The sequence below is a fragment of the Setaria italica genome, chromosome IV, assembly GCF_000263155.2.
Source record: "Setaria italica strain Yugu1 chromosome IV, Setaria_italica_v2.0, whole genome shotgun sequence".
Classification (NCBI taxonomy): domain Eukaryota; kingdom Viridiplantae; phylum Streptophyta; class Magnoliopsida; order Poales; family Poaceae; genus Setaria; species Setaria italica.
The window spans coordinates 28,817,203-28,837,450 of NC_028453.1; the positions used below are offsets into that span (position 1 = coordinate 28,817,203).

The 20,248-nt window shown below is 52.4% G+C and overlaps 1 long non-coding RNA gene and 2 pseudogenes across 1 annotated transcript; 1 reads left to right on the forward strand and 2 right to left on the reverse strand.

The window, feature by feature from the left end:
• LOC101761235 overlaps positions 1-250 on the reverse strand; it is a 5,872-nt pseudogene extending 5,622 nt beyond the window's left edge.
• Positions 251-4,346: 4,096 nt separating this feature from the next.
• On the reverse strand, positions 4,347-6,944 carry LOC101761623 (annotated as a pseudogene).
• An 836-nt stretch (positions 6,945-7,780) lies between these two features.
• Positions 7,781-9,861, forward strand: LOC111256964. The gene is made up of 2 exons (XR_002677279.1): positions 7,781-9,222; positions 9,382-9,861. It is a non-coding gene; the product is annotated as an uncharacterized LOC111256964 (long non-coding RNA).
• The last annotated feature ends 10,387 nt before the right edge of the window (positions 9,862-20,248 follow it).

Consider the following 20,248-nt stretch of genomic DNA (forward strand, 5'->3'; position numbering starts at 1 on the left):
GTAATTATAGCTAAATTATTACGAATCATCCCATGTATTAGAAATAATCATCATGATCGGGATTAGCTGGATCATAAGTCTCATCATCACTATCACGCGTGTCGATATAGTCAAGCTCGTGCTCCGAAGAAGGAATGTCGTCATCACTGTCATTATCTAACTGTAATCGTTGAAGTAATTCTAAGTCCTTCACATTCTGAACCTCGTCTCCACCGTCTTCTGCACCAACCCTCTCGTTGTCTACTTCCATTCCGATCGCTTCGGTTAAATCTATCACAAAACTCCCTTCGAGCCCATCTTCTTGGAATAACTCACCTTCGTACGTGTCGGGGTCTATATTGTAATCTTCATTGTTTGGTACAGGTAGTTTGCCGTGTGGTGATACCTTGTACACAACATCCCAACCCTTAAGACGGCTGTCGGTTTGGCATGGGTATGACAAATAATAAACTTGCGTGGCCTGTTGAGCCACAATATAGACATCGTCTCCTGGTAACCTGGATGACTGTCGAATTTCGACTAGCCCAAGGTTAGGGGCCCGTCTCACGACAGATGGATCAAACCAATGGCATTTGAATATAACTGGATTAAGAGGTTTGCACCCATGAAAAGTGAGTTCGTATATTTCTTCAATTCTTCCGTAGTACTCGACTCCATCGGAGCCTGGCGTGAAAACTCCGGTATTTGTGGTTCTTCGATTGGGCCGACTCTGCTCGTGCCTTGTTGTGTGAAACCTATATCCGTTGACGTCATAACCGGCAAACGACCTGACCCTATAGTCACAGCCATCGGCAACCTGTCTCAACTCGACATTCATAGACGCATCGGTTCGGCCCTGCAAGTACGAACAGGGCGGTTCGTTATATTAATCGTATGCACGAGTATCTAGAATGTTCGCGGAAATGAAATTTTACCTTCTGTTTGAACCAAGAAATGAAATCGGGCATTCCATTTCCCGCACCCTCTTTAAGAAGAGTCTCAGCTTCGTGCGGGGTCGGTTGCCTTGATTTACGCCAGAATTGACGATGAAATTGCCTATGCCAACGAGAAAGATACGTTTAGGCAAGAGATACCATTAATACGTCGAAATAAGTTTGTCGGTGACTTACATCATGTACGGCTCCACTTCAGATAGGTTGGTCAACACATATAGCATGATAGAGCGCCACTCTTCATGATTAAGGGTCTTGCGGGTCGCACCACTTGCACTTCCGAGTTGCCCTCGGAAAATGCTAAGGCTTAATTCATCTTCGCTAGCATTGTAACGAGGAGGTGGATTATGCACACTAGGAAGGTTCTCAGCGTAGTATTTCGATGTGAAGTTTGACACCTCCTCCAGAATGTATGCCTCTGCAATGGATGCTTCAATTTTGCACTTATTCTTACATTTAGTTCGAAGAACCTTTTGACATCTCTCAATTGAGTAGCACCAACGACCCTGCACAGGCCCCCCCATTCGTGCTTCATACGGGAGGTGTAGAATCATATGCTGCATTGGATTGAAGAAGCCTGGAGGAAGATCTTCTCCAACTTACAAAGCACACAGCGCCATTGTTTCCATTTCTGCAACCACGTACGAGATACTCTTCGCACAAAGCCGCGAAGAAATAAGATGTAGATGCACACTATGCGTTCGTTAGTCAGGGACATAGCCTCGAACCATCACCGGAAGGAGGCGCTCAAGCCATATATGGTAATCATGACTCTTGAGCCCGTTGATTCGCATAGTTGCTAAATTCACTCCCCTCTTCAAGTTCGCTGCATAGCCATCAGGGAACATTAATGTTTGGAACCATTCTAGAACCTCCCTCCTTTGAGCCCTCGTCAGAACGAAATCGGCCTTAGGCTTCCTCCATGACTTGCCAGCTCTTGGAGGCGCCATGTTTAGCTGTGGTCTGTTGCACAATGTCGCTTGATCCACTCTAGCCTTAACGTTATCCTTTGTCTTGTCAGGAATGTCCATTATGGTACCAAAAATTGCCTCGGCGATATTTTTTTCCGTGTGCATTACATCAATGTTATGTGGAACAAGGAGATTATCAAAATATGGAAGCTTCCACAAGCACGACTTCTGCGTCCAAGCATGTTGCTCGCCATATCCCAAAAAACCACCTTCTTCATTATTGAACTCAAGAGCGTCTAACTGAGCACGAACTGCGGCCCCTGTCATCATCGGCGGTGCGGGGGCTGTAACTACAACATCTTTGGTAAAGTTCTTCATGTCTCGTCTAAATGGATGGTCAGGAGGGAGGAATTGTCGATGTTTGTCGAACGAGGAATATTTGCCCCCTTTCGACAACCAAATGAACTTCAAAGATGCTTTACATACTGGGCAAGGGAACTTCCCGTGAACACACCATCCGGAGAAAATCCCATATGCCGGCAAGTCATGCAGTGAGTACTGGTACCAAACATGCATCTTGAAGTTTGTCTTTGTGGATCGGTCATAGGTCCATACCCCTTGCTCCCAAGCACGGAGCAAATCATCAATCAGAGGCTCCATATACACACTCATATTATTCCCCGGATGATCTGGAATTATCAACGACAAGAATATATTATGTCGTTGAAATAGGACGCCGGGTGGGAGATTCAGTGGGATAACGAAAATGGGCCAACAGGTGTACGGGGCGGCCGCCATTCCATAGGGATTGAACCCATCAGTTGCCAACGCAACGCGTACGTTACGGGCCTCTAGAGCTTTTGCAGGATAAATCGCATCAAAGCTTCTCCAGGCTTCAGCATCGGATGGGTGTACCAGCTTCTCTGGATTATAGCGACGGCCATTTTTGTGCCATGTCATCTGTTTCGCGGATTCTTCAGTCATGAAAAGCCGTTGGATCCTAGGTATGAAAGGAAGATACCGAAGAACCTTCACAGGAATTGCGAGCTGCTTTTTCTGACCGTCACCAGAATCAACCTCCAGAAATCTAGACGATTCACACTTCACACAGTATTTTGCTTCCGCATACTCTTTCCTAAATAAGAACGGACACTGCGACGTGGACCCGGGGTAACTTCGCCGAGTGTCCTGTTTGTGACACTCGGCAAACGATCCCTTTGCCGAGTGCCCTACGTAGCACTCGGCAAACACCTACCTATATTGCATGTACAACAACACTTTTAGTAATTAAAAGTACGTAAACTTTGTGTAAACCTAGTCCAATTCACTAAACATTGCGTATTCCATTTTTTAAGTAATATTGTACCATTATTTCATGGATTTATAGCTCATATTTAATTTATATCTATTAAATTTATATATGTCCAATTAATGAATAAAAATTACCAAACGGATCTGAAAATTTCCCAAAATTTAACATGAACCTATCTATGTTCTCTATAGCCTATAAAAAATAATTTGGACTCAATGAGAATTACATTTATCGATTCATCTCTAAATCTTACCGGATCCTTTGAACTTCTCTGAAACCTCTCCGGAGATGCTTCGAATTGTAAACATCATATGTCAAAACTTGTGCGAAACCTTATCAATTTTTTACCACGGCCTCTGCATATGAAATCAAAGCATCTTGCAAAATCTCATGATTTTCAAACTTCGTTTGTATTTTTGAGAATTAAACAATCATTTGGCCACACGTTCGTAGTCGTGTTTCCTTAGCAAAATATTCGAAATTTCTTTTCATTTTCTGGGTGAGACCTCAATTTAGACTCACTAACATGAATATGATTTTTTCACTCATATTATTCCATTATTCCAACCACCTGCAGTTCAAATTTGACTTAAATCAAAAAATTACTCTAAATGAAATTAATTGATTAAATATAGCAAACAGGTCAAAAAATAGTCCATCTTCTACCATGCAGTGCCAAATGCCATACATGAGGAGTGTTAAAAGTTTGGAGGGTGGAGGAGGGGAAAAAAAATTATGTTTGCCGAGTGTCCCATCAAGACACTCGGCAAAGACTATAGTTTGCCGAGTGTCCCATCATGGCACTCGGCAAACTAGTGCCTTTGCCGAGTGCCCTATATTGACACTCGGCAAACACTAACGGCCGTCACGGAAGGGCGCCGCCGTCGGCACGGGGAAGGTCAGTTTGCCGAGTGTCAACGTTTGCCGAGTGCCGCCTGGGTGTTTGCCGAGTGTTTTTTGGGTAACACTCGGCAAACCGGTCGTTCGCCGAGTGTTTTATTTTTGCCGTGTGTTTTTTATGTTACACTCGGCAAAACGTTGCTTCGCCGAGTGCCCGAAAAAAAGCACTCGGCGAAGTAATTACACTCGGCGACTTTATGCTTTCCCGTAGTGATACATATGGCAGTCTACGATGCGTATATCTACAACTACCAAATATACTCTAACAGTTAGAAACAGAACATGTCGATCTTACTTGATGCCAAGATCTTACTTGATTCCGAAATAAAAGCACCCTGTCTCACTGAAGTTCCTCCTTAGCAATTCATATTCCTTGACCTTCAGTCCACTCTCCAGAAGCTGCTGTATGGCCTTCTCACCCCTTACGTAACATAGCAGGCAATCTTCTCATTGCGCCTGGTGCCAAAGGAGCGGACAGTGTACCTAGCTAAAGAACATGGATAACCACAAAATGTTAAACAAAGGAAGAAACTTATTGATTCTACGTAGGTATAAGAGACAAAACACTAATAGGAAAAGCAAATATACTCTTAGAGAACACTGGTGACTGACCACTCAGTTGCTCCATGACCTGCAAGAATGGAAGCAAACAACGGCTTTACTGCTATGCTGAAGGTAAGAGTAAAGCTGTGACAAAACTGATCATAATCTATATAGTTGTAGAATAAAATTAGGTTTCACTGTTACAGAATTTAGGATAGCCAATCAGTAAATGATTTGCTACAACCTCCTCAACAGCATGATTTAGGATCCAGTACTCGAGGCCTCCTTTTGTCTCGCCCGACGCGAACGGGAGGTGACGCCCTCCATACACCGAGAACGACCCTCCCCACAGCGCCCCCTCCACTCGTCACTGTCACTATGGCTGCTAGTGGCGGGCCTCCCGAGCCACAGCAGCACTCCCAGACTCAAAAATCCCTCTCCTTCCTCCTCTCTTTCATCTCCCTAGATCGAGATCCAGATCCGGTTCTTGGGAGCCCAGCCTCTGGTATTGCTCCTGTTTCGGCGTCTACTTGGCTGCAACATGCCCCGGTCACCCTCTCCGCCAACCCCTTGTGCTCCACTTCCACGTGAAGCTCACCGTCAAGCACCTTCTTTGGCTGCTTGGCCTCGCCGTGGCCGCTCCAGCGCCCGCTCATCCTCCGCTGTTGCCAGGCTGCCGCTTGCCGGGTGGGCATGTGCCCCTCCTAGGGGCATGTGCGCTCCCCACAGCCACCTATCCCTACTGGCTAAGGGGCAATGGTGAATCCCTACTTCCTCAGCTGCCCTCCCTCCCCTTCTTGATCAATTATGCGAATCTTTGGTCGCGGTCGTGCTATGGTCTTCTGGGGAGCGCTGGTGGCATCTCAGGTGTTGTGGTCGGGCGGGTGGAGGGCCGGTGGCCGCCTCTGGCTGCTAGCGATGCGGGGGCGTGCAATGGTAACATGCTAGCTACGGATCTTGGTTGCCGGCGTGGCTTCAACCTATCTTGCGCGGCCCGTGCTGCTCCTCCCTTGCAGTCTTGGGACGGTTTGGTTGATTCCGGTGGCCGCACGAATGCTGATTGGATGTCAGGGTCGTGCAATGAGAGTGCTGCCCTCAGCGCGCGGGGGAGGGGGGGTTGCCATGCACCTTCGCACGGCCCTGACGAGGCCCTAGCTACTTTGCTAATCTCTCTGGCTGCATTGTTGGATGCTGTGAGCAAAAGCACCACGCTCGGCGCACAGGGAGGTGCTCCACCTCCGCACAGCCCAACCAGGGTCTTTGCTACCTCCTTCTCCCAGCGTGCGTTGACGGTCTCTGTATGTTGCGGCATCTTGAGCAGCCAGTCTTAGCTTATTGCGGGTGGTTGCGACCAAGCTCAGATGTTGGGCACTAATTGGCACTTTGGTTTTGTGGAAATGGCTTTGTTCAGGTGAGGGTTCATCCCTCCCTATTGCCCACCCCTGTTGTCACAAGTCGGGCTACTCTTAGTGCTTGACGTCTGTTTGCAAATTGGACGTTGTCGTGTGCAGGATTGTATAGCAGTGGTACCCCAACTCTCAGCTGCTTGACTACTACCGGTGTAATTTCTCTAATGTACTTTAGTATTGGGTGTGTGTGCTGCGATTGTAATCCTTCGTGGATCCCTTCGTTTTCTATTTCTATGTATCCTGATCACCACCTCTTTGGGGTGGCTGCCTGATCTCGTATTATCTCCTTTGATGGAATAAAAATGTTCAGGTGCGCACTTACTTGCCCCCCCCCCCCCTTCCTTTAAAAAAAAGCATGATTTACAAAATGTATACACTACTTACAAGAACCGTGGTTGCACTAGAATAGGCAAGCCGCGTGTATTATATCAAATTAAATTACAGATACAAATCATTTCATCTTTGAAGTCTCATTCTGTTGTCAATGATCGACATTTCTGAAATGACTAAACAAAATTATCCTAGATCACTAATAGCCGTCAGGGATTATATAAAAAGATATCTGACGATAAACAGCTGGGCATGTTAATTCGCTTGGCAATTGTTGCACAATACGAAAAGCAAACTGGATTTAAAACTCCCTCCCGTCAACTCCATTCTTCCGTCACCCAAAATCTTCACTGATTACAACAACTCGAGGCTCGAATTTCTATATGTTTTATAAACCATACCTAAACGAAAATAAGAAGCAACCCAAGAGTTTATCACGTTGTAGAAACGCAAGCTGCACTGCTCAAACGTCTATAATGAAAAAGAAATGCTTTGGCAGTTTGGCAGAAAGATCTGACACGCAAGAACGGGGAACGTACCCAACCTTGGCGTCACGGGTGAGGCAATCCCCGCTCTCTCCGACGGAGATGTTGAGCACGCACGGGGTTTAGCACTGCACACAGCAGAAGAGCAGCGAAACGTGACGGCGGAGTATTGCCTATTGAGCCTTCAGTGCCTCACCATGGATGACACGGCGGTGGAACCCTTTTGCGTCGGCGGGGGATTGAAAGAGGGAAACGCTTGTGTCAGATGAAGCGGGTGCCTTTACTAGGCCGGGACACTTTAGGGGGTGTTTGGATACCATGGATTAATTAGCCTTAATAGATTCGTCTCACGAATTAGACTCCATCTGTGCAATTAGTTTTATAATTAAACTAGGTTTAGTCCTCCTAATTAGCATCCGAACATTCGATGTGGTAGGTGCTAAAGTTTAGCACGGGTATCCAAGAATTGTAATCGAGCCTTATCAAACAATAAATGAGGCCCGGTGCTGCTTGGGCGCGAAAAAGAAAGTTGGGAGCAAGAAGCAAACCAAAAATCCAAAATACTACCGTAGGCCCAGTAGGGTCAGGAAGCAGCAGCCTAATATAATTGCGCTAAGATAAAAAAAGGCTAAAATTGCGCTAAGCAAAAACATAATTCAACTTGCACAAAGATGTACCGTGCCTTAAGTTAATCCTTAGTTATGTATTAATTCCTTGCAACTAAAGTCTCATTGTGATGTGATTTGAAATCAAAATTGAAGAATCATTCATAGTACATTATATATTCCAAGAGTCATTCAAGCCAACTTTGTGATGAGGTAAGTTGTCAAAAACTTTGTCGAAAAAATGATTGAGAAGAAAGATAACAGTGCGCTAACAAGTTATTTGAGCTACATATTTCTACAGAAAATTACTTAGTAAAGTGGAACAAAATAAGGGGTATCCAACATGCCCAATATCTTATTTAAACTTGAGTACAATTATTTGTGCATCACAAAATAAATGAATGTTACAAGAAATTCATAATTTTCTATAAATGAAACTAATATAGCACAATTGCCGCTTGACTCACCACCCGGTCGTCTCTCGCGACTACCACGGGTCCGACATGCTTCCTCTCAAAGTCTTCTATGATCGAATGACCAATGGAATCAATAATCCACCTCAAACCCCAATCCTAAAGCTCAAGGCATCGAGTGGATCATATCACATGAGAATAACAAGTTGCGGAGTACGTGAAAAGAAAAAAGATGCATTTTTATAACCTTCCAAAATCATACATCATAATTGTTTTTAATAAAGGATAAGTTTCCATGATTGTTTGTAACCTCCAATCTATTTTCTTTTTATTTTGATCTTTACTTGTGAAAAGCAGTCATTTTATTTTATAAAGTTATTATATGTTTTGTATCTACGGGATATTGAGTCCTAGAGGTGTAGCCAACACGGAACATCTAGGCAGCTCATTTGCAACGACAATGTACAGGCAGCAAATGGAAGCCACACGTTGCACAACGGTGGAAACAACAAAACGTGGGGGGCAAAAAAAGAAATCCTCGATCTCCATGATCGCATCGCCACCACACAAAAATCTTGCTCAAAGTCGTTTAAAAAACTTCCTCAAAGCTGCTCCGACAATATCAAAACAACATCAGGTTGAGATCGATATCTTTTTTTCCTCTCCTTTTCCACCTCTTTTTCTTTTTTTTCTCTCCCTCTTTTTTCCCCCTATTTTCCCCTCCATTATCTGTTCCTCACGGTCTCGGTCTCACGCGTCCTTAACCTTTTCTTCACGCGAGCTGCTCTTCTGCGGTCCCAGCACTGCTGCTGCTCCGCCTTCACCATTGTCCACTCGACCGACTGCTGCTGCTGCTAATCCGCCGCCGCAGCCCCAACCTCCCAGCTGAGCGCTGCTCCAGCTGTTCCGTTGCCGCTGGCCCAGCTCGCGCCCACACCGGACCGCGCCGGCACCAGTCGGAGCTTGAACAGAGCAAGAGGATGTGCCCAAGCCAGTCATCGATTGATAGGGCCATTTCTTCTCCTCCCCTTCCACCTTTTTTGGCTCCACCGCTGGGACAGCGTGAGAGAGATGAGTGCCGGGGCAAACTCGCGCCGCTGTAAAGCTTCTTGCCGGAGCACGCGTGCGGTTCGCACGCGGCTCCGTCAAGGAGCTTACCCGTGATGCAAGGGGAGCTTAGCGGTGGTGTGGCTCGCGCGTGGCTGCGACGACGCGAGCAGATCCGAGGGTTCCCTCGCGCGTCAGCACGGCGGTTGGCGCTGGCGCTGGCCTCTACGGCGGGTGATTTTTCCTCTACACCTATCGAGGATTTGGGGATTTCGGAGATTTCGAGGATTTGGGACTGCCACGGCAGTTGGCAGCAGCGCTAGCCTCTACGACGGGTGATTTTGCCTCTACACCGGCCGGGGATTTGGGGATTTCGGGGATTCGTGGAATTTGGACGGGGACTACCGAGTTGATTTTTTTCAGCTGCCGCCTTGTTGCTACCGAGTTGATTCCCCTCCTTGCTTACTTCGCTACTCCCCGTGTCGCGTGTACAGGAGGAGGAGGTCGTCCTCCCCGTCATGCGGCAGGCGATTCCCGACGAGCAGGAGGTCGTCCTTGCCTGGAGGAGTGGGTGATGATGACGGATTCAAGAGGCGGCGCCGGGGAGCAGGGAGGATGAAGTGGGAGCGATTTGAAATTTGAACGGCGCATTCCTATTGGCCCAGGGCAGACCCACGCCACCACGCGCGCCAGTGGTTCTGCGGCAGAGCCGCTGGGGTGTCGACGCCCCCTTACTGTCTTTTTATAGTGGCCTGTTCGCTTCAGCTTATAAGTCGGCTGAAAAGTCGAAATGGCTGATTTATTGTGAGAGGAAAACACTGTTTGATAGCTGATAAGCCAGCTGAATAAGCTGAAGCGAACAGGCTGGTGTCTGTCGATTTTTTGTATGGTTGAGATGGCTTGTATTGGTGATCAGGTCCTACCTGTATTATTGTTTATTTCTCCTGCAGATGATATGTGGCCGTTTTTTAGCATTTTTATTTTTGCAGTCATGAATTCAGCTCGGCCCATATACTGGTATGTCTTTTTATTCTCCGCTTGTTGGGTTGCTTTTTTTGCGTGGATTACGTTAGGCATTAAACGGACCACAGTGTACCTAGCTGAAGAATATGGACAGCCGCAAAATGTCAAAGAAGAAACTTATTGCTGCTAGGAAAAGGAGACAAAATACAAACAGGAAAAGCAAATGTACCCTTAGAGAACACAGGTAACTGGCCACTCGCTCCAAGACCTGCAAGCGTGGAAGCAAACAATGGATTTACTGCTATGCTGAAGGTTTCACAATCTGAAGGTGATGACCAATTACAGAATTTAGCACAGCCAACAAGTAAATTTACCATGGCTAGTTTGAATGGTCGCCAGTCCATGCGGGAGGAGGAGAGACAAACGTAGCATGCTGCAGCTGACATGGTAGAACAAGGCATGCTATGTAGGATGAGGGATGAGGCTGAGCCTAAAATAAAAGTTTAAGAACTGAAACGACAGCTTTGATAGTTTGGGTACTATATTGAGCCTGAGGGACGAAAATGTCTATTATGCTAATATAATTTGGGTAAACCTCCACAAAACTATGATTTGTAAAATATATACATCAATGGGAGACTACTTCCAAGAGCTATGCTTGCACTAGAACATGCAAGCTGTACCACACAAAACAACTGAATGATGTCTTTATCTCGTGTATTTTATCAAGTCGCAGTTACGAATCGTTCAGCTTTGAATTCCCATTCAATTGTTAATGATCAACATTTCAAAAATAACTAAACCAGTGACCTAACCACAACTGCACAAATCTAACCAGAAAGACTCTCAGGAACGAGCCATCTTAAGATAATTGGGCCCGACCTGAAGAAAATTATGGCATTCCCACGCTGGATACTTGACACGTTGCAGATAATATCCACGTCGGTTTTCACCCGTCCTCGTCAGAATTATGAAAAGCGCCGATGGCTCCTGGGAACCTCTATGAGCTCACACGTCAGAATCACACCAACACCAAAAGCAGCTTCAAGCCTTCAACCAACTACGCACGCTACTCCATGCCGACGAATGAACTCGATCAATCATACACCATGATCTCCTCATCTTCCTTCTGAGTTGACCTAATTTTTCTCTGACATGGATCCACGTCATCTTACGCAATTGGTCTTTTTTTCTATATACTATGGGGCCGGCGCCGGCTTGAGTGCAGGTCGTAAACAATGCCTCATCACCAAAAGTTGTGGCAGTAGTGCTTTGCATTGTATTAATGGCGAGGATCATGACTCCAATAACTTAATCCGCCACCTGGAAAGAAAAAGCAGGTGCAGGAAAATGACAAGTCACCATGTCGCATCCAGAGCTACGGTGACGAGGCAGGACGCACAGCTCCATTTTCACTCTAAATTTCCATCCAACCTCTTTGTCACGGTTAATATTAGACCCGTGACTAAAGTGACTTTAGTACTGGGTCAAAAATAAGATACCGAAAGGACATCGCGGGGTAGCTTTAGTCCCGGTTATAAATATCAACCGGGACTAAAGTGAAGGGATACGAGGTAGGCTACGCTAGCGAAAAAATAAAATTTTCTACCGCGTAAACCAGGAAAACTGTCGTATATGGATCACGGGATTACCACTAGACGCGCAGATGCGGAAGTTGATGAAGCGCGTCGGGGCAGTGTAGTCGATCACACGTCACCGCAGTGTAGTCGAACACATCCACGTCCAGCAGCTCCCCAACAACTCGTCCACATGTAGTGGCATCCTCTTCGCGCGGTGGCTTGTCAAACTCCTCGTCGGCTCATCAAGCTCTCGTGCGGTGGCTCGTCCATGCAGATTCAACACCCCTAATGTATCCACATGTGTGGGGAGGAAGCGTTGCAAGCTGGACTGCTAGGTTCGCGAGTGCAACAAGGCGAGGGCGTGGGGGGGGGGGCGGATGAGGTTAGGCCAAAAAGGGGTAAAACCCTAAGCCGACCCAACCCCACAATAATAGGGGTCCCTGATGGGCCTCTAGGTCCAAGGCCCATTAGTACTCCCAAACCTGGTCCAATTCAGATCATATCCTCATTGGACTTACAGCCCCTTAAGTGTGCGACCTTATAGGTTCATATACGCATAGTGTTGGGGGGAAATATTAACGATCTCCTAAATACCGCTTAAAGGAACAAACATGAAGGCCCAGGCCCATCCAGGATAACAAAATCGCCATTGAGCCCAACATGAGTGGGACTCCGCCTCACCCGACCGCGGTCCCGGGGTCGGGAGCGTCCGACCTCCCGCCGCGAGGCTCCGCCTCGTCCGACCGCGACCCCGGGGTCGGGGGTGCCCGACCCCTCGTCGCAAGGTTCCGCCTCGCCCGACCCTGGGCACGGGGGTCGGACTCACTAGGGCCCCCAGGACAGATATCCCCCTCGGGCGCGGACCGGGTGATCAGGGTGACGATCCCGCGGGTCCCCCTTGTCGGCCTCGTCATAAATGCGCCGCAGGCCTGGCACGAAGAAGGATGACCGCGCTCCTCACGCAACCCGCTGCAAGTACCCATGCACGACCACACTGTACAAGCTATAGTGCCGGCGGCTCCCTTCCATTCGCCGCAGGGTACTCATGACCTGCGCCGTCCGGAGCAGAGGGAAGACTCGCCCATTCTCGGGCCCCGCGCGCCCGGCAGCGGGGATGTGACGCCCTCTCTCCACGAGCCATCATCAGGACGGCGGCATCCGCCGTCCCTCCCAACGGACACCGGAGTGACGACGAAATGCCTTCATCATAACCCGGCGCCTACGGACACCGAAGAAGCTATCTGTAGGGCGCGACGACAGTTGACGCACGTCTGTCCTCCTCCTCCCGCATACGCGCCGGCACACGCCAGGGGCCGGCGAGGGCGCTGGGCGCCTAGGAACTTGGTTTCTCCCTTCTTGCCGTATTTTTACCATACTACATTTAAACTCTTTACTGCCCTCATCACCCAGTCTCAGCTGTAACCCCGGCAGCCCCCTTACGATATAAAAGGGGGCATCGGGGGCCAGAGACGGGGATCGGCTTCTTCTCCCTCAAGCCAACAGCACATTGCTACTCTCCCTTAGAGCACAAGAACAAAAGAGACTTGGGACCAGTCCCTCTCTCGTCGATCTGTAACCCCTACTACAGAACCCCGCGTGGGCAATACGAGCATCCTTGATACTGGACGGGCTTCCCTTGCCCGAACCAGTCTAAACCCGTGTCTCCCACGCCACCATCTGAAGCCTTACGCGCATAAAAGAAATTTACTAGTCTAAGTCTTGATCGGCCAATCTTGACAACGACAGTTGGCGCGCCAGGTAGGGGACCTTTGCGCGTACATCTCCGGCCTCAGATGGCCAATTACGATACCAACTTCACCCCGGGCTCCCTGATCCGTTTCGAGAGCCTGGACTTCCTCGCCACCGGGGAAGGGATCGAGCTGATCCCTATCCTCGTCTTGCCCGCTCGTCCCGCCATCCTCGGCCCCGCCGCCGGGACAGCGGTGAGCGGCCGGGCGCATACCAGAGGGCCTTTCCCAGGAGGACGGTTTTTCGGGTTATGCAATGCTGCTGAAACCTACGGCCACCTCCTAACACGGTTCATGACCGTGTCTCCCGCGAGCAACGAGCTCGCAGGCACGGCGAGGACGATCTCTGACATCGGCTCCAGCAACGGGAGCCCCCACCCCTCGCGTGAGTGCCTCATGGCCGACGCGCACTCCGAGGGGTCCAACGACAACGGCGCTGAGGGGAGACAAAGGAGTCCCCCCTCACGCGCCGTGGCTATGGCCGGAGCCTTACCAAGGGCACCGGAGTGCTCTCAGCAGCCGAAGGCGCGTGCAGACTCCCACCAAGAGGTCGAGCGTCCCCACCACGAGGGCGGAGCACGACAACAGCGCATTTGCGCGGACGAAGAGCGTCCACAGCTCTTCGCCCGCGCCAGCCAAAACGTCGCAGCCGCGACGGCCTTGCTCCGGCAACTCCCCGAGCCGGCGACGCCCGAGGAGCGACGGGCACGCCAAGAGATGCGCAACTTGCTCGAGTGCGCCGCCGTCCAGCAGGCGGAAAGTTCCGTGTCCCGGCGACGCGGGCAGAACGCCAGCAGGGCGACGCCCAACGCACCCCCGGAAAGACGGGGGGAGTCTGTCCATCAACCCCCTCCTAGGGCAAACCAGGCCGCGTCCGCCCGGCGGACGCCACCACCCGCGGGAGGCGGGGCTTGATCCGTCCACCAGCGTGTCGGCCCCGTCCACGACGCCCGCGACACCCTGAACGCGTGGAGGCACTCCCGCGCGGACAGGGAGGACGGGGTGGATCGTGGCTACCACGTTCACCGCGGCGGGCGCTACGACAGCGGGGAAGACCGCAGCCCGAGCCCCGACCCGGCTGGGCCCCGAGCCTTCTCTGCGCGCATATTGAACGCGCCCTTTCCGCCGCGCTTCAGGGAACCAACGAATATGGCCAAATACTCAGGGGAGACGAACCCTGGGGTTTGGCTTAGTGACTAACGGCTCGCATGTCAAGCTGGCGGGGCGGATGATGACCTGTTCATCATCCGCAACCTACCCCTCTTTCTAGCCGACTCAACGCGACCTTGGCTGGAACATATCCCTTCGGGACGAATCCGCTGCTGGAACGACCTGAAGGAGGTCTTCATAGGAAACTTCCAAGGAACCTACACGCGCCCCGGCAACTCCTGGGATCTCCGGAGCTGCCGCCAGGGAGCGGACGAGTCCCTCCGGGATTACATCCGGCGCTTCTCCAGGAAGCGCACTGAGCTCTCCAACGTCGCGGACGCCGACGTCATAGGGGCTTTCCTAGCGGGAACCTCCTGCCGGCCCCTCATCCATGAGCTGGGGCGCCGAGGCCCGCGAACCACGGAGGAGCTCCTCAACATCGCCACCAGCTACGCCTCGGGCGAAGAGGCTGTTGGAGCGATCTTCGACCGCTCCAAAGGCTAGGCGAAGCGGGAAGAGGAAGTTGACGAAGGCACCTCCAACCGCCAGCAGAAGAAGAAGGGCAAACAGCGGCGCAAGGCTCCCCTTGTGGCCGCTGTCGAGCGTAAGCGAGGGCAGCCGCCCCCCGAGGGCAATCCTGGCTTCTTCAACAAGCTTCTCGAGGGACCGTGCCCGAACCACGAGTTCCCCGCGAAGCATGCCTACAAAAACTGCAACCTCATGAAAAGGTACTTTGTGGGCAATCCGGTGAAGGGCGACCGGAAGCGAAAGCCGGATGAGGAGAAGAAGGGCGATGAAGAGAAGGAAGATGGCTTTCCCAAGGTGGACGGCTGCTTCATGATCTTCGGCGGCTCGACGGCGTACGATTCCAAGCGCCAGCAGAAGCTGGAGCGCCGGGAGGTCTACGCGGCCGAGCCAGCAACGCCAGCCTTCCTCGACTGGTCGGGACCGGCCATCACCTTTGATCGGTCCGACCACCCTGGACGCGTCCGGCATCCGGGACGCTACCCCCTCGTCGTCAACCCCATCGTCGGCACGACGCGCCTCACCAAGGTGCTCATGGATGGGGGCAGCGGCCTCAACATCCTCTACGCCGAGACCCTTGACGCTATGGGGATCGACCGTTCCCGCCTCCGTCCCAGCAAGGCGCCGTTCCACGGTGTCGTGCCGGGGAAACAGGCAATGCCTCTCGGGCAAATCGACTTGCCCGTTACTTTCGGGACCCCCTCCAACTACAGGAAGGAGGTCCTCACCGTTGAGGTAGTGGGGTTCCGCGGAACCTACCACGCCATCTTGGGACGGCCATGCTACGCGAAGTTCATGGCCATCCCCAACTACACCTACCTCAAGCTCAAGCTACCGGGGCCCAACGGGGTCATTACCGTCGGCACGACCTTTCAGAAGGCATATGAGTGCGACGTGGAATGCTGCGAGTACACCGCGGCCATCACCATCACGAGCATTCTGGCGGTCCAGCTCGCGGAGGCCACCGAGGGCCGGCCCGACTCCAAGCAGCCGGCCACCTCCTTTGAGCCCACCGAAGGAATCAAGGAGGTCCCCCTCGATCCCAGCAGTTCCGACGGAAGGGTCGTGCATATCAGTGCTGCCTTATCCCTCAAATAGGAAAGCGCGCTCGTCGACTTCCTCCGCGCGAACAGCGACGTCTTCGCATGGAAGCTCTCGGATATGCCCGGCATTCCGAGAGAAGTCGCCGAGCACTCCTTGAACATCAAGGCCGGCTCCAAGCCAATGAAGCAAGGACTGCGCCGTTTTGATGAGGAAACGCGCAAGGCCATCGGCGAGGAGCTCCAGAAGCTTTTGACGGCCGGATTCATCAAGGAAGTGCACCACCCCGAGTGGCTAGCTAATCCTGTTCTTGTACCGAAAAAGAACGGGAAATGGAGGATGTGTGTTGATTATACCGGTCTAAACAAGGCGTGCCCAAAGGATCCGTTTCCTTTGCCACGCATAGATCAAATAGTCGACTCAACCGCCGGGTGCGAAACCCTCAGCTTCCTCGACGCATATTCCGGCTACCATCAGATCGCGATGAAAGAGTCCGACCAGCTTGCCACCTCTTTCATCACCCTCTTTGGCCCCTACTGCTACGTTAAGATGCCATTCGGCCTCAAAAACGCGGGGGCTACTTTCCAGCGATGCATGCTAAAGTGCTTCAGGGACCTCATCGGGCGGACCATTGAGGCTTACATTGATGACATTGTGGTCAAATCCAAGAGGGGCGATCAGCTCGTCCCCGACCTTGAACTAGCCTTCGAAAGGCTGAGGGATAAGCGTATTAAGCTCAATCCCGAAAAATGTGTATTCGGAGTCCCAAGGGGCATGCTGTTAGGCTTCATCGTCTCCGTGCACGGCATCGAAGCGAATCCGGAGAAGATAGCGGCCATCAGCGACATGGGGCCAATCCGGAACATGAAGGGAGTCCAGCGCGTCACAGGATGCTTAGCGGCCCTGAGCCGCTTCATCTCACGCCTCGATGAGCGAGGGCTTCCTCTCTATTGACTCCTGAAAAAGACTGACCGCTTCGAATGGACTAGCGAGGCCCAGGAGGCACTTGACCGGCTCAAGGACCTCCTGACGAAGGCCCCGGTCCTAGTCCCGCCGACCGACGGCGAGCCCCTCCTGCTCTACATCGCGGCAACCACCCAGGTGGTTAGCGCGGCCCTGGTGGTGGAACGAGAAGAGGAGGGACACGCTCTCAAGGTGCAACGCTCGGTGTATTTCATCAGCGAGGTCTTGTCCGAGTCCAAGACACGTTACCCGCAGATCCAGAAGCTCATCTACGCCGTCCTCATCACGAAGAGGAAGCTGCGCCACTACTTCACCTCCCACCCGGTAACGGTTATTTCGTCGTTTCCATTAGGCGAAGTGATCCGGAACCAGGACGCCACGGGAAGGATCGTGAAGTGGGCACTCGAGCTCATGGACCAGGGCATCACCTATGCTCCCCGCACCACCATCAAGTCCCAGGTACTCGCTGATTTCGTGGCAGAGTGGATGGAGATTCAAACGCCATCGACGCCGGAGAAGCAGGAGTACTGGACGATGTACTTCGACGGGTCGCTGATGAGGGCCCGTGCCGGAGCGGGTCTCGTCTTCGTCTCTCCTCTAGGCGTGCGTATCAGGTACATGATCCGCCTCCATTTTCCTACGTCCAACAATGTCACCAAGTATGAAGCCCTCCTCAACGGGCTTCGCATCGCCATCGAGCTGGACATCCGTCGGCTAGACATCCGGGGCGATTCCCAGCTAGTCGTCGAACAAGTCATGAAGGAGTGGAGCTGCCACGACCCCAAGATGGCAGCCTACTGCAACGAGGTTCGCAAGCTCGAAGAAAAGTTCGATGGGCTGGAGCTCAACCACGTCGCAATACGCTTCAACGAAGCCGCCGACGAGCTGGCGAAGGCAGCATCTGGCCGAATGCCCGTCCCCGATGGCGTCTTCGTTAGCGACCAGTTGAAGCCTTCAATCCGTTACCCAGAGCCGGCAGGGGTCGGCGAAGCACCCCCGACCCCGGGGTCGGGCCCCGACCTAGGGGAGGTCGGCGGCATGCCACCTACCCCAGGCCCGGGCGCCAGTCCCGAGAGGGTCGACACCGCTTTGCCCGACTCGGCCCCGGGAGCTGATCCCTCCGGCCCCATGGTCATGGAAATCGCGGCAGACCCCACGGTTGGGGCCGACCCCTCGGCCGACTGGAGAGCCCCATACCTCGACTACCTCATCCGCGACACGCTCCCGGCAGACAGGATGGAGGCCCGTAGGATCGCGCGCCGCGCCAAATCCTTCGTCGTCATCGATCAGGAGCTCTACAAGAGAAGCCACACTAGGATCCTCCAGCGCTGCATCCCGATCGAACAGGGAAAGGCGCTGATCCAGGATATCCATGCTGGAGCCTGCGGTCACCACGCCGCGCCAAGGACCCTCGTTGGCAACGCCTTCCGGCAAGGTTTCTACTGGCCGACGGCAGTCGTCGATGCTACTCAAGTAGTCCGCACCTGTGAGGGGTGCCAATTCTTTGCGCGCCAGACTCACCTGACCGCGCAGGCGCTACAGACCATCCCCATCAAGTGGCCGTTTGCAGTCTGGGGGCTGGATCTCGTCGGACCCTTCAAGAAAGCACCCGGGGGCTTCACCCACCTACTAGTCGCCATCGACAAGTTCTCTAAGTGGATCGAAGCAAGACCAGTGGCGCAAATCAGGTCCGAGCAGGTGGTACAATTCTTCATTGACATCATCCATCGCTTCGGGATCCCCAATTCCATCATCACTGACAACGGCACGCAGTTCACCGGGAAGAAATTCCTCCAGTTCTGCGACGACCACCACATCCGAGTGGACTGGTCGGCCGTGGCACACGCCCGCACGAACAGGCAAGTCGAGCGAGCCAACGGCATGATACTCCAGGGTCTCAAGCCACGGATCTTCGACCGCCTCAAAAAGTTCGGCGGACGGTGGGTTGCCGAGCTCCCCGCAGTCCTTTGGAGCCTGAGGACGACCCCCAGTCGGGCGATGGGCTTCACCCCGTTCTTCATGATTTACGGGTCTGAGGCCATCCTGCCCGCCGATCTAGAATACGGATCGCCGAGGGTCAGGGCATACGACGAACAAGGGAACCAGGCATCGCTCGAAGACGCACAAGATCAACTCGATGAGGCACGAGACATAGCCCTGCTGCACTCGGCTAGGTACCAGCAAGCCCTACGGCGTTACCACAGCCGTAAGGTGCAAGGCCGAGCATTCAACGTCGGTGACTTGGTGCTCCGCCTCGTCCAGGACAACAGGGGTCGACATAAGCTAACTCCCCGTGGGAAGGCCCTTTCATCGTTGCGCAAGTACTGCGGCCAGGCACCTACAAGCTGGCGACTCCCGACAGGCAGATCTTCAGCAACGCCTGGAACATAGAACAGCTAAGGCGCTTTTACCCCTAGCTTTTATTTCCAAGTTTTGCACAGACTTGTCTGCAATTTCGATAGTTCTCTTTTTGCGGAAAAAAGAAATTCCAAGCCATCTCTGTTCAGGCTTTTCTCGTCAAGCTCAGGGGTATCCGACCCTGGCCTCGCTCCAGGGCCGCATACCCCTCGAGGGCTATCAGGGGCTCCGGCCCAAGCCACTTGGCACCATCTAAAAGAAACGTTTTTTCTTTCGAGCCGAGCCCCCCTTTTTTTGGACACAAAAAGGGAAGAGTGCGCGAACGGTGTTCAGGCAAGATTGATCGGACTGCGAAAAAACCTACGCCCCAGCGGCTACAGTGCCTTCGCTCATCAAAGCTTACTGACACACCCGACAATGTACTCTAAACTTTCAAGTCCAAAGGAACAATAAAGGGGATCGGAAACTTTCGCACGGCAAAGTTATAGAAAAAGGCCTCTATGGCCACCACGAGATAAGTCCGAAACTGATATATTTACAATTTGGGCGCAAGCCCGGTACAGCTAACTTGGCGGGGAATCTTCGGGAGGAACGGCCTCATCCTCCAGGAGCTTTGCAAGGGCCTCCGCCGGGGTGAACACCGCCGCGTCAATCTCGTCCAGCTCGGCCTCGGAGTAGCCGGCGGCGTACCCTCCGCTCATCCCGGCAAAGTTGATGCCGGAATAATGGGAGCCGAAGAACCCAAAGGCTCGCTGCACGCCGATGTGAAGCGCGTCCACGGCGATCTCGCGGCTCCGGCGGCGCATCCCGAGGACACGAGCCGGCAGGGAGCTCGACCCCTCCTCCGGAACCATGCTGAGGCCGTCGCAGACGACACGGACCGCATCCCGCAGGGCGCCGTGCTCACCACGCTCCGCATCGAGCAGGTCCCTCAGCTTGGCGAATTCGCCTGCAAGAACCATCCGAAAAGCCCACCAAGTCAGAAACCACCGCAACACCACGGAAATGCAGAAACGGAAAGGAGTCTCACCGTC